The sequence below is a fragment of the Cottoperca gobio genome, chromosome 21 (genome assembly GCF_900634415.1).
Source record: "Cottoperca gobio chromosome 21, fCotGob3.1, whole genome shotgun sequence".
NCBI classification, from domain to species: Eukaryota; Metazoa; Chordata; class Actinopteri; order Perciformes; family Bovichtidae; genus Cottoperca; species Cottoperca gobio.
Window position 1 is genome coordinate 19,836,168 of NC_041375.1, and position 15,040 is coordinate 19,851,207.

A 15,040-nucleotide genomic window follows, 5' to 3' on the forward strand; every position below is an offset into this window, starting at 1 on the left:
AAATGTTCTGCTTGCTTGATTTAATGCGTGCCTTAGCTGGAAGGTGGTGTGACAGAGTGATTCAGACCTGTTGGACGGTTCTGATGGGGGAGTTTTATTACACCAAACGAGGGGCACAGATCCAGCCGTGATAAATGACTGTGCCACCTCACTGTGCCGGAGAAAAGGCCTTCGAAGCAGATACACCCCTGACTTTTCCACACATCTTACTCATTCACTTATTAATACAGCTTCGAGTTGCAATCAATACCTACTTTGCTGCTTTATAGTTAAAAAAAAGGCCTACAGGGTGAAAAGAAAAATGCAATGAGCACATAATGAGGCGGCCGAGATCCTATAGAGGTGTATTCTTTATGAACAAGGAGCTGGATGTCTCAGCTGAAGATGAATTACGGCGACTTGACACAGGTGACATATTGGCTTCATACATTATTTCACATACAATAGTCCATTTTCAAGCTTTACCGGGATACTAAGTTCTCTCTAATATGAGTTCAATCTATACTTGAATCACAATAGGGCTTCCGTAGCATGCTGTGACTACGGCAGGGAACATACATTTAAAGAAAGAAAAATACAAATTTATAGAGAAAGAACAGGACCGTAAATCAAACCTGGCTGAGCTGCTGTCCCGCTGCATTACAAGACTGCCTTCAACTTCATTTTTATTCTGTTAGTACGCTTTGAAGGGAACATGCACACACAGTAAAGTGTCTTTAATCTAATCTAAAGCAAAATCTCTGCACAAATACATCTTAATAGGAACAATTTATTTTGGTGGCATGATACATCACTGCTCACTTGCCTCATGCAACTGTAGTTCATTACATTATGTGTTCATTTATAAATGAAAGTAAACTACTTTTTACTTTGTCATGATTTGAATCTTTAATTGAATGATTTTAAGATTATTAGTGATTTATGTTTTTGTTTTTTTTTATTAATTTCAAATGACATTAATCAATGCTGGCAGCTGATTGGCCGTTTTGATTCTCTTTTTAACAATGACGGCTCATTCCGGACTTTATCCACCGGTACAGTGTATGAGTGTACACTGTTTGTGTTACAGTACGTTTCACTACATGTCCCAAAGGCGGTATCTGCAGAGTGATGCAGTGTTTTAGTTCAGATACCACACAGCCTTTAGTAGTTGAATTTATTCAGCCGTGTCTTGTGAGGTTTATTTACCTCAGTCCTGCTAATAGAGTGCACTCGCTCTATCTGTCTGAATGTGCTGACTCTCTCATACACCGGCTCTGGAGGTTTTAGGACTGAAAGCAGACCTTCACACAACTGTGTGTCCCTTTGGAGGGAAAAATACAAAAGTGATAGAAAGAAGTGGCAAGAGGTAGAGCGAATGACAGAAAGTGAGAGGAGGGAGGGAGAGAGAGAGAGAGAGAGAGAGAGAGAGAGAGAGAGAGAGAGAGAGAGAGAGAGAGAGAGAGAGAAAGAGAAATGAGAGCCCGACCAACCTAGGAACGTCTGGAAATGTAATTCCTATTTCTATAGAAGCACCTCTTTGATCTTATGAGAGGGAGAGATCGCACACAGTTTTGCTGTCATCACTTTCACTTGTGCTCTGGCTGAATTATTTATGAAAGACCTCAATAGAGGGTATGTGATGGGTAAAAGGCTTTTTACAAACAATACTAAAAGCTAAAAAAAAAAAGTCACTCAAATGGACAAAAAAATGTCACATCAACCTTAGATCATGTCAAAAGGATGTGAACCCAGGTACAAAGACCCCGTTAAGTAAAGGTAATGTTTAGATTGGCTGCAAGAGAATGTGTACTGGTGTTTAAAGGGGATAGCATTTCAGCTACTCTCTGCACACAAATAACACCGGCGAGCCATGAAAGCAATACACAGCTTTGAACTGAGGAACCTCCGAGCAACAGGAAAGAGTCTCAGAAATTAAAGTTATCGCCTCCTTTTCTTATGGCGTCTGAATTTAAAAAGGCTTACACTTTGTAACAGAGCTCCGACTCGTGTCATCACAGCCTTATGTTTTATGTAGTTTGGTGTAATGCTACTTAACAACATGTGGTTTAGTCCCTTGAAAACGCCGCAGCTGAGGCCTGCGTGCCAACGTTGCTGCAGATTCTGCATTGGTCAGAGCCATCCAGGCTGATGCGCTGGGTCCAGAGAGGAACTCAACCTGGCCTAAAACAAAACAAAAAAAGCCCGGCTATTTATCAAGCAGCAGATGCTGATTCCCTAAATAGCCTGGCACAGAAAAACTGCTCCAAACTAGGCCATTATTGCAACGGAAAAAAAAAGAAGCACAACTGGATTTATGATTGGAATTTTTGCTTCTTCTCATGCCTCGTTCGCTGTTGTTGTTGCTAATCTTCCTCGCCTTCTTTTCATTTCGTCTTTACCGCTTTAAAATGTTTCAGAAAATAGAAACCTCTGGGATTTAAAATGGACTTATTTGGACAATATTATTCCTGTGTTGGAGGTCAATCATGAAAGAATTTTATTCCCCGCTTTATTTATATTTGTACTAAAGATATGCAAGGCCCTCATATCTCTGGCATCAATTAAGGAAACAAAATAGGGCGCCCGGCTTTGGGCTGGGGCCACAAATATGTTACACATCTATTCTCTTTTTAGTTTCGCTACCATGGTGAAAAGAAAATAGTGGTGAACTTTCCCTGAACCAGACTTCCTTTAATGGCCAGGCCGTGTGTTGACCCAGCAGAGTCGGCTGGAACCCGATACTATCCAACACACTATGCTGCGCAGGCAATCAGATTACACGGGGCCCAACAATACACTCCACACGAGTCCAATTTCAGCGCTACAATGCAATAAAAGCTCAATAATTAAATTTGCGTTCTCACCCCGTTTACAGGAAGCCAACACGAGGTGATAGGTATAATAAGAGGTATAATATCGAATGAGATATCAGGACGGTTTTTTGATCTCGTTGCTAAAAAAATTCTGACATCTCGCTATCAGACTCTTTTTCTGTCGACGGAAGCAGCGACTGAGATCTTATTACCCAGGACGTCGTTAATGCAGTGATTATGATCTGTTATAAATCAATTGAAACCACAAATGTAATGTTTAGCCCAAGCGAGCACACTCCCTCGGTGGATTTAGTTACACACAGAAAGAATCATCTGCTCCTCCCGTCTTCAGGAATTCAACCTGATGATGTCAATAGTGAGTCCAGGTTGCAGAGAAAGAGCATAATATTGTTTCCTGGTGGTTATGATTGAGCCATTAACCTTTTATCTCGCTCTTTTGTTTGACGTTTCTAAAAGGTAAGGATGGAGATATTTATTCCATTTCCGCCCAGTCGGCCAAAACAAGCGAGTGAGTCATTCCGTCTGGGGCTTGTGTAAACAAAAGGCCTCTCCAGGTCTCTGCCAATCAGGCCTTATAAAATATTAACCCAATGTCATTGCCCTTTTAAAATCTCTCACCTAGAATTCCCTAATTGCTCCTTTTCTTTATCTCTCCGGTGCAGAGAGTAAATAAATTAACAAAATAGCTTTTATCGCCCTGAGTAACCTTTTAACTGAAGGATTATCTGGGGTTTATTTTTCATTTCTCTCACAGCGATAGCAGAGCATGCCCCATTGATTGGTTTGCTGGGGTGGTGACCAGCCATGAAAACAAGGTCTTATTGATAAAACAAAGCAGCTCCTTACCTTTTAAGTGCCAGGTCAGGGAGAAACTCAGAGGCCTCAGACCAACGGGGGGTGGGGGGGGGGGGGGGGGGTCGCGTGAATATGCTGAGTTTATATGTTTTTAAAATTTGGTTCAATCAAACAGTTTAACAATATGCACGCAACTCCCGGGAGGTTAACTATGTTTGTTGAAACACAGGGGGGGTAACATGGCTGTGGTGTATTACTACCAATTTAAAATCCCCACGGATAAGATAACAGGGTCGGTTGGGGGGGGGGGGGGGGGGGGGGCGAAGAGATGAAATGTTTAACTTTAATTCTCGAAATGAGTTCTTTTTGGAAACAAGCTTGACTCTTTTGATTTCTCCACTTTGAAGAAAAAAAGATGCTTTATGGCAATAAAAGGAGGATTGACATGCAAGTGTTAGTATAAATTCAAAAATGACAGATTTCCCACTGTGGATTTGTGGTGATAACGTATAAGTTTAATTATTATGTGTTCTCAGTTCCTTTAGCTCTGCTGTGGACAACACAATGATGTTAGCAAACACAGAAGCACTGATAACATCCCTGCCCATGCACACTAACAGATGAGAAACCAAGAAGTATTTGTATTAATCATCTACTCTGGATTATATATATATATATATATATATATATATATATATATATATATATATATATTTGTTTTAACTTCTTACAATATTTAACATTATTTAAAAGTCTTTCTTCTGGTTTGGCATCGTAAATGTGCGGACTTGCTGCTTATATGCATGTTAAATGAATATCTTTCTGTTTCGGTCTGCAAGGACGAAACAAGCAGTTTGAGAATGTCATCTTTGGCTTCAGGAAAATTAAAATGAATTTTCACATTTTTCTGACATTTTAACGATCGTTAATTGACTTGTCAGATTAATCATGAGAATAGTTGTTAGTCGGACACTAGTAATGTGAAACAATAATCCTTATCATAATGATTTCACAAAACAAAACGACTGAAAATGACAGGAATGCGTGTTACCTTCAATAAAAAAAAGAGGGTTGGGGGGGGGGATGATGTATACTTCCTGCTGACCTTGGCAGTCTATTGGTTGTGATGATCATAATCGTCACAATCACAGTGTGATACATGCGAATGCATTTACTCATCCATCTTTTTCATGCATCCATCTGTCCTCACCCTCATCTTGTATCTGTATTTGCATTGAGCCTATTCTTGGATTATCTCAATCAGCTTCCCCTTGCACCTGTCAAACACCGCCTCGCACAGGTAGCCACATCGCGCTTATCTGATCTAGATAGCTGGATTACAGCGAGTTTGTGAGTGCGAGTAGAAGGGAAGAAAAAAAAACACACACATTATTTATTAGGGGTAGGAACAGCTGCATCCGCCTGCAAACTGTGAACCTTTGTTACGGAACAATATATCACAGATCAAATGGTGTGAAATCAAAGGCGGGAGAGAGTTAGCATCAATCCCACTAAAACCCCTTTTAAAGTGCTGTCTGTGCTCTGATCCCTGTGTGGACTAATGTGCAGGGTTGAGATCAGTAGTAGTTGGGAGTGTGGGTGCCTTCCTGGTGCCTTTGTCTGGGCTCAGGGCCTGCTTAGAACCACGCTGAGTGAGACCATCGCAGTGTCTGATTGTACGGAGAGGAACTTGGGAGTCAGTCACGCTCCTTCCTCAAGCCTGTGTCATGACACCGCAGCCAGGCATTAGGAGGAAATCACTGTTACAGTAGCTACAAAGAGCTTACTCTTGTAATCGCATTCTATTAGAGCCGTTTGAAGCCTCTCAGCTGTGAAATAGAATCTAAAAAAGATCTAAAAACACGATAAATTACTGATTATTCCCCATGCATCATTAATGTTAAAAGCTGATTTCATAATTGTACATCCCATAACTACAGAGTCCAAGATTATTTAGTATCACATCAACAGACTCTGATAATGAGTAAGCAGACTTCCTACATCACGGGAACTGATGAGGAACGCCTAATTGGTTGACTTTTCCATGCCTAATGGATGATTCTCTTAATTAAAAAGATACTGTACCAAATGTTAGAAATCAGATAGCGCTTAAAGTAAATGCAGTTAATCAAATGTATGAGAATGAGCAGTTCCAGGAAACCCTAAATGAGATTGCTAGATATGATTTTTCTCCAATATTTATTAATTGCAAGTGCCTTTGGTTAGCAAAACAGAACAGGTCTTATCTTCAAACTGCGAGGAAATTTCATCTAACCACTCTCACTGATCTCTCTTTTTCATGAACTGCGATGCATATGAAACAAGTCTTCAAAACAAGGCTTTAAAAACTTACCCAGTCAGGGTGCCTTTGAGGATATTTAATTAAAATCTAATCCTGCATTCATTAAGGCTCACATAAATTAAGCTGTCATTCATAAGATTTATGGATTCTCATTTGCATATTGCATACAATTCATCAATTACTCAAGTATGAAAGGAGCGCATTTCCCTTGGAGCTGCCTGCTAGCCTGCCAACATTTGAAATGAGAGAAAGAGCACGACTGTCAGGCATTCACTGCAAACTTTTCCCCACAATGTCTGTGCACTGATTAATCTCATTTTCTAGGCATCCCTTACAAGATTGTACACAGTCCAGCTGCACTTTTCAATTATTTCTCCTGTCCTCTCAACTAACTTTGAAAGCAGGACGGGCTAAATGTGGACTGGGGGCTACTTTAGTCTTTATGTATATAACATGTCTTTTTGCCAGGGTAATCATAAATTAGAGATAGGGGTTTTAGAGATCCTAATGGAAAGGAAATGTAGTAATTTTATTGCAAATCCCATCAGGCAAATATTCTGCATGCTATAATAGCATATTTCCTGTCACATTTAGAGAGGAATACATCCAGCAGGCATTCTGACAGAGGGAGGGAGAGAGAGAGAGAGAGAGAGAGAGAGAGAGAGAGAGAGAGAGAGGGGGGGAGGGTGAGACAGATGAGAACGAGAGAGAGTTGCAGAGAGAAAACAAAAGAGAGGGGGAGAATCTTAGTGCTAAACACATAAAAACTCCCTTTCTGGACGTGAGGCTATGGGAAACACAGTATGGAGTAAGTGCTTAAACCGAGCCAAGCGTGAACGCATCTAAGATAAAAGGTCAGGCAAAAAACAAACAGACCACTCGCGAGGACGAATGGAATTAATTGACTCATTAATATGCATGGCTAATAAAGCTCAAAATCCTAAAACAAAAATCATTGTCAACCATTCCCTTTTAATGGCTCTTATTTTCAGCTTGAGAAGAGCTAGTCTACAGGGTGTATCAATCTTAGCAGGGGTGGAGTTCCTCCACCAAACAGGCTCGGGGTAACCTCGGTGTTGTATGCTCATGTCCTCCCCAGCAGACAAAGGCAGAGTTGTTCTGGTGGAGGGATTAATTGAGAATTAATCCCAGTTTCTGGCAGTGGAACAGACCGGCAGTTAGAAGTGAAAGTCATCCTGAAGGGTAGTTAATTGGTCCCCCATAGCAAAAGCTTTGGAGAACAGAAATCAAGCTGCATTTTCATTAATCCTCCCCATTGTTTGGTGAAATTGTTGTGGAGAGTGACTTCAGATAGAGTCAATAGTTAAGGCTTTTAATTTGCTTTTAATTCTGCCAGTGGGGTGACGATTAACAAACCCCAAAGAACAATAGCTGTGAAAATGATGCATTCGATTGACTCTAAATGACTCTAAAATCAAAAACCGATAAGCAATTAATATACAGTGCTCTACAAATGGTAAGTACCTCCAACATGCTTGATGCCCTCCATCTTGCACTGCCTCTCCCTCCACCTCTCTCTCTCTCTCTCTCTCTCTCTCTCTCTCTCTCTCTCTCTCTCTCTCTCTCTCACCACTAAAGCTTTTGAACTTTGGGAATAGCACCAGCAGATTGTCGGATGTGATTAATTTCAGGTCTAAATGGACACAACAGACAGAAAGGGTGATGTAATCATAACACGAAGAGACACGGTGACTAACAGCAGAGATGGAGGAGGAAGAAAAGGCAGAGAAAGAGAGAGAGAGAGAGACTTTAAGGGAAGAGACTGAGCGAAAGACGTGGACAGAGAAACAGCGACGACTCACAAACACACTCCAAGTCAAAGCTAAACAGGAAGACGGTGGTGATTAGCATTAATTGCACTGAGGGTTGGAATCCTGTGTGAAACATTAAACAAAAATTATCTACTGTTTATTCCCCCAAAGTTTCTCTTTTTTCAATAATTAATGAAAAGTAAATACTTGGAGGAGGCCAAATATGATCTGGGGAGGAAAAGAAGCGTTTACATAATCTGGAGAAATGTTCCTGTCTTCTCTCTCTGTGTATACATGGAAAGGTTAGAGCTCGAGCCTGTTTTCTCACTGTTTCTCACTGTTTCCCCATCAGAACTAACAGTGTCTGTTCCCCTGAGTGTGGACTGCTGTGAGAGTGTTTGCATATTTAGATACAAGCAGCCCTGTTTATGCAGCCCCACTCTCTGCTGCTCAAGTTCACTCCAACGCAAGCCCTGATCAATTTGGCCAGCTGTGCTTTAAATGCTGTTTACAACAATAACATTGTGGCTAACAGAGCAAAGCCTAGCGTGCAAGCACACACACTTCCCAGAGAGGAAATAGGAGGGAGAGAGAGAGAGAGAGAGAGAGAGAGAGAGAGAGAGAGAGAGAGAGAGAGAGAGAGAGAGAGAGAGAGAGAGAGAGAGAGAGACTGAACTTCAGAGAGAGAGAGACTGAACTTCAGAGGGAGCCCCCAGCCTGCGCATTCCCAGACGAGCATTTGTACTCAGTTAAAGACGAATCAAAGTCTGACTCCTCTGCAAAACACAAAAGAATCGGATTCCGTCTGTGTATGTCTCTGTGATCCTTCCGGAAGAATCTTTGACTGCGAGCAACGAGAGGAAATAACAGGAACTCAAACTAGATTCCCACTCTGAAGTGGGCCAAATTGAAGGTGGCACGTACCAGTTACAGGCTTTATTTCTGATGAGTGACTGGCATTTATATAATCTCCACATACATAACAATTGCTTTCGACAAGCTGCCATGCGTTTCACAAATAACTCTGTTAGGGTGAGATACTACGCTCCTTGAGACTTCAGATTTCTCTTTAAAAGCTTCATAAGAGATAGAAAAAAAACTCCATTTAAGCCTGGCAGGAGAGCAAATAGGCCCACTCAGCAGATAGCAGTGAAGCTGCTGGTGTCCTCCTGCTTGATGATATAATTCTTAATGTACAGCCTGACTAGACATAAATCTTACCCAGGCATCACCTCACCTGAATTCTTTTCTCCCTCTCTTTCTCTGCCTCTCTCTCTCATGATGAATTGTTTGCTACATCTCGGAGACTAAAACCCTTCAACCTCTTCAAACCCGGGTTTCTAATAACGCGTAGGTGTTGGGGAGAGGTGACAGCATGATGAATATCACAACAGACAGCTCCAATATGGGACAATTTTACCAGATCGATATCTCACTGCAATATCAGAGAAAAGGAGCTGATATTAGTCTACACAGTGTATTACAGATGGGGTACATTTCTTCTCTCTGCACTCCCAGTGAACCTAGGCTATATTTCATAATGTCAGCAATGGTTTACACACTCACAAACGCTCTGGAAACTAATCATAGCGTGGTAGCGACGCCAGATGCATCTGCTTAAAAACTATCCATACGTGTGGATCACCCATAACCCCCTTGATCAACGCGGCGATGGACTTGCAAATAAACTGTGAATCACATTAGAGGATGTTACGGACCATAATTTCAAGTGAGAACAAATGTTTTTGGCACATTCTAATAGAGAGATCACAGCTCTCGGGAGGGGGATGCGGCTTTTCAAAAGGAACGCAAGAGGCAAAAAAAAGTGTTTCTCACATTTAGGCATTCAGGCTACAAACAGTAAAAATGTATTTCATTAAAAAGCTAAAACAAAAAGGTTGAAATACATAATATTTTTAACTGCTGTTGTCAGTAATATCGTAACACCAGTGGCAATTTCCCATCAGGTACAATATCAAGGCTAATCGAGACTAATTAGGTCCACATTTATTGGACAATTTTGAGATGAAAAAAATAAATTTGTCGTTATATATTCTAAAATATTTCTTACACAATTGTTGCTGTGATCCCAACTTTTTCGTTTCATAAATCTTAGAAATGTTCAAATGGGTCCAGATAAGCAGTGTTTTTTCTAATCAATTGGTACATTCATATCTGTGTGTCATTAGAGGCCTGGGTTTAATTTGCAGTAAATTATGGTTCAGGGGATTCATCGCAGTACAAACATTTGTTGAGCCCTGGATGAATAAATCAATCACAAACACTCTCTGACAAATTAACTGACACAGCTCTCTTTGTCACGCTCCGCGCTAAACACTGTGGTCAAGTAACGTGTGGCTGAAGAAATAGAACGAGACACCTTTTGCTTCCAAGGGAGACAGATGCATATAGGGGGAGAGAGAGAGAGAGAGAGAGAGAGAGAGAGAGAGAGAGAGAGAGAGAGAGAGAGAGAGAGAAAGAGAGAGAGAGAGTGCAGACGCTGCTAACGCTTAATATCTTCCCTCTCCAGGGGGCCGGGGCTGAGGGCCCCTCTGTTGTCAGCTGCAATAGGACCAGCCTTTTTGTGAGTGCCCAAGGTTCCTTAAGGGCAATTAATGGAACACAGCATCCCTTGTGCGGGGAACTTGTCAGTGTTTCATTAGAGACTGATAAACATATAATACATAAGTGTCACACAGTGTGTGTGCAGTGCGACGCAGCAGCGGAAACAGGATTTTGGGTTTGCGGTACAACAGTCGTTCCCATGCATACACATGACAATATTAATGATTTCATAAAGAGGGAGGAGTAAGGGGGGGGGGGGGGGGGGGTGGGGGGACACATCAAGACCTGTGGAGCATGCTGTTGGCATCACAGAGGAAGTCTATCACTGGGGTGCAGCTTGGCAAACATTGAATTGTATTATATCCTTGAACGGTGATCTAAGTAAAGAAAAAGTATTCTTGGGTCGATATCTAGACAAGATTAAACAAGCTGGCATATCTCTGTTGTTCCCTTCTAGCAGACCGGGCCCAAAAGTACAAGTAAAAGGAATACATCATATTCAATTAAAGTTCTTCTTTCACCACTACTGAACAAATCAGCCCACAGCTGGGACTCTGGGTCTAGTTCACAAAGTCCTTTTGATCATTCTGTGGCAGTAAAAGAGTTTGGAGTCCCATGGAGTATGGGACCAAGCTGATCTTATTATGATAATTGGGATACATCTACTTCAGATAGCACTAATGGAGTGAGATTTCAGTGATCAAGAGCACATATTCCACTGTAGAAGCAAGTTCACTTTTCAGTTTTAGAAGGAGTTATTATGCAATGCTCTGGTTGTGTTCCCAGTCGGCTGCTACTGAGACCGCCAGCACAACCAAGAGTATGCTTTTAGCTTTGGTGTTGGAAGTGATCGCTACACTCTGTGACGTTTAGCGCCGAGGAGAAGTGTTACTGTGCCGAAGTTACATCCATTTCCCCACGAGTGAGTAATTGGTTACTGTGACCATTAATCAGTTAATCTTCTCTTTTTTTTTTTTACCCCCTCTCTTCACCAGAGAAATATCAGAGGTTCAATAATTAAAAACGTGTCAGGTGAAAGTCCAACGCGCTTCCTCACACTGTATGTTCTCACATTCCCTGCTTTGTTCATCTTATTAACCTCCTCTCCGCTCGCCGCGCCTTTAAATGAAATCTTTAGCCCCTTACATGTGAAATTAAAACTGCCCTCCCTTGAGCGCTTTTAATTATTCTTCTTCGGGAGAAACTTCCACTTTTGTCAGGGCGGCCTTCTTTCTTCCCAGTCGCCTTTTCCTCACTCCCACTCGCTGCCCAGGTCTGTCATGCTTCACTCCTCCCTGCAGCCCGTTGCCTCTTTTTTTTTTTTTTTTTCTCTTCTTCTGTTTAATTCTCACCTTGCTCTGCCCTTGTCATCAAGTCGTTGAAGCACAAAGCCAGGAGCAAGGGAGTGTTTACTCATTTCCCCACTACATTACCCCTCCTATTAATCACCGCATGGAAACTTCTGGACACTGAAACATCTCTGCAGTCGCTGCCCCAGCTGCCCCCGATGCTAACCGGGCCGACTTTAAATAACTGACATTCGGGAAATTAGCTTGTATTATTCAAAAATGACCAACGCAGTCGCCGTGTCCACTGCGAACACCGAGTCCTGAGCAACTTGTGCATCCAAGTAAACCCCCTCAAGCTAAAAATGCCTCAAATTATGACCTTTTTTGGAAACTAAACGTAATGATGGCTCTTGATGAACACTAACTGGAAGTAAACATTGAGTTGGTTGACATTGAAATGCATGATACATTATGTGCACACAGGACAGGCAGAGGTTAGTGTCTCTAATTAATCAAATTTAATTGCATGTAAATTGTATTTTAAATGCAGAAGGGGAACAAATTAAAAGCTGGTTTTACTCTCCACTTGTTCCACTTTGCTGAGATCAAAGAGAAGAAAAATGAAGAGTTTGTAAAAGTAAGTTCTGTCTAATATCAAGGTTTCTATAAAGAAATACTGAGGTCTTTGAAAAACTAATATTGAGAGACAATTTGATTCAGAGCCCAACGTGTCCACACTGCCCTGTGAACAAGGCAAAGCTACTGCAAAGGATTCTTATGAAATTCAATTAACACACCAACAGCTTTTCCTTTTCTCTCCTGCCCTAATTCCCACATTCCCGCTGAAATGACTGCATTCCCGGCGATTATGCTAACCGCTTGGAGTGCACCATAAATTCACAGGTCTGGGAAAGGCTGTAACGAGAGCTCCTTAAATATAGGAAGGAGACGTTTGAGAAGATGGATCGCCGTGGGCAAGCGGTCGACCGGCAGTGGGCAGGGGGAACTTGTTTTTGAAACACATGCTACTAGCTGCTATAGTGCCTCTAATGAGGCTATGGACATAAGCAACATTATCATTAATGATTGAACCCCTCCTTTTCCGGCTTTTTCTTTTCTTCTTTTTTTCTGCCACAGCCCCCTGTCCTTTTGCAATTACTGTTTTATTGGATAGCCCAAGGCGGCATGCTGCATGTGTGTCAGCTATATATGGGCGAAAGAAAGAACCCAAAATATTTGAAATTCAAATAAATGAGTAATGTAAATAGTTTTGAGAGAGTTTACCCAGTGAACAATGGCCTCTTATGAGACACAAGTGCAACAGAGGGAGAGAGAACAGGACTGCTGGTGTGGGGTTAGGAGCGGTGGGGGTTGGAGGGATGATCCAACACAATGTGGCCCTTCTCCTAAAGCAACTTGTTATCAGGCGCTACGCAGAGCCCCCCATTCAATCTGCATTTAAATACATTTCAGTCCACTCACTCATTTGCATTCATTTCTCCCATTATATTTGAAAATGGCCAAATGTCTAGCCAGCACAATGTGGGAGCCTATCACCGGCCAGGGGAAGCCCACACCTGATGCCAATTTAGCCTGCTTGGATCTATTCATTGCCATGGCCTGATCTGACAACTGCAGCTCTTCCCCATCCAGAAGACTTTTCAATTGGATCTGCTTGTGGTGACAAAATTGTTTTGCTCATTGAGGTTTTTTTTTTCCTCTCTCTTCTTCTTCTGTATCCCCCCCCCCTCCCTTTCCGTCTCGCTCTCCCGCTCCCTCTCTCATCGTCACTCCCTCTGTCTGTGAGTCTGGGTGTCTATTTGGGAGCCATGGGAAAAGGAGAGGCAAATGATTCTCAGTGGCTTCTGATTTCCACTATTTGTTCAGCATTAGGCCCACTTATCTCTGAAAGAAAAAGCAACATGTGGAGAGAAAGTGACAGGCAGAAACTCAGCCTCACTAACAGGCCTATTGTGTGCTGAAGATCTGCATTCAAACATGAGGGGCCCTCTAACTCTCGCTCTCTCTTTCTTTCTCTCTCTCTCTCTCTAGCGCGCTATAAAACGCACACATACTTGTGCATAGACCTCTGTCGCAGTCAATTACTGCTGCTAATCTGTACTGCAATGGAGAGTAAATATTTCATTACTTTTTCAAATAAACAGTTGGTCTGAGCCCATGAAGTGTCATCTATCCTGTGAAAGGAGTGGTGACGTTCACATTCAATCACGCCATAAAACCGCCAAGCTTCTGAAGTGGAGTTTTTTTGTGCTGAGAGCCCACTACTTAAATCATTAGAATTGGTAGCAACATCTTGAGATGAAAAGCTGAGTGGAGAGCAGACCATTTACACTACAGCACCTTTTCTTTGGCCCAAAAACATTCTGTGAGCGATGCCCCCCACCCCCTCGCTTCCCCTTCCTCAATCCTGCTCTCCTCCCTCCCTTTATGCCTCACGGAAAAGTTCATCAGAGTTTGTGTCTACGCAGCTCTGCAAAGACACACAACCCTGTTTTCGCGACATACTAAGTAGTGTTGTGTGAGATTAGCAGATGAAATAATGCAAGGAGCGGGGAGGGCAGGAGGGGAGGGGGACTGGCGGGGGGTTGACAGAGAGATCCCAGAGTCTACTGCTCATTAATCACTGCAGCGTCTTTGACCTTTCATTTGCCAAGGGCGCAAAGAGAGGAGGAGGAGGAGGAGGGTGGCCGCCGCTGCTAACACTGCCCAGGAAAGAAGCAACGGCGAGCTACAGTGAGGGAAAAGGCTGGAGAAGAAGCAAAGAAGATGACCAACAGACTGTGTGGTGGTGGGGAGATATGCTGGAGTCCAGAGAAGACGCCACAACACATTCTTAATGAAGAGTGAAATTAATCAGCTTCACGGGCTGTTAGATGAATCAGGCATTTCCCAGCCCCTAGGTGGTATCAGCTGCTCTGCTCTGCTCGCCAGGCCTGATAAAGACCGATAGGCCCCTTGCCCATTTACACATGTTATTAAAAGAATTACAAAGATGTCTGCTCGGCTCCCTCCCCTCACACCAGCCTGGGCTTTGGGAACCGGGTGCTGGAAATGGCAGGGGGGTGTGACATTAGCCTCAGACATATTTTTAGCGTCTGGGTGCTCAGAGTTACCAGGTGGGGTTGGATCAGCAAAAGGCAGCCAGGCAGTAGTGGCGGTGAGGAAAAACTTGACACACGACAGCTATCGAAAGAGGAGTGAGTGTGTATTTTTATGCATGCGTGTGACAGAGAGTGAAAGAGAAGAGAGTAAGTGACAGAGGGAGGACTTGTGCAGCTGGATTGTGACCCCGCTTTGGAGACTGGTGTTGATTAATATGTAGAACGATGCCTGTTATACATCATTACATCTCTATTGTCTGTTGTAACTTGGAAACACACTCCTGTAATTAGATAATGAAGTCTCAATGTTTCACGACGAGAGTGCCATAAAGAAAAAAAATACTCTAGTCTAAATAATTAAGCTACAAATAAGCACGAG

At 42.5% G+C, this 15,040-nt stretch overlaps 1 protein-coding gene across 10 annotated transcripts in view; it reads right to left on the bottom strand.

Moving 5' to 3' along the window:
- dachd (dachshund d) overlaps window positions 1-15,040 on the bottom strand; it is a 93,289-nt gene that overhangs the window by 44,686 nt on the left and 33,563 nt on the right. The window lies entirely within an intron of this gene.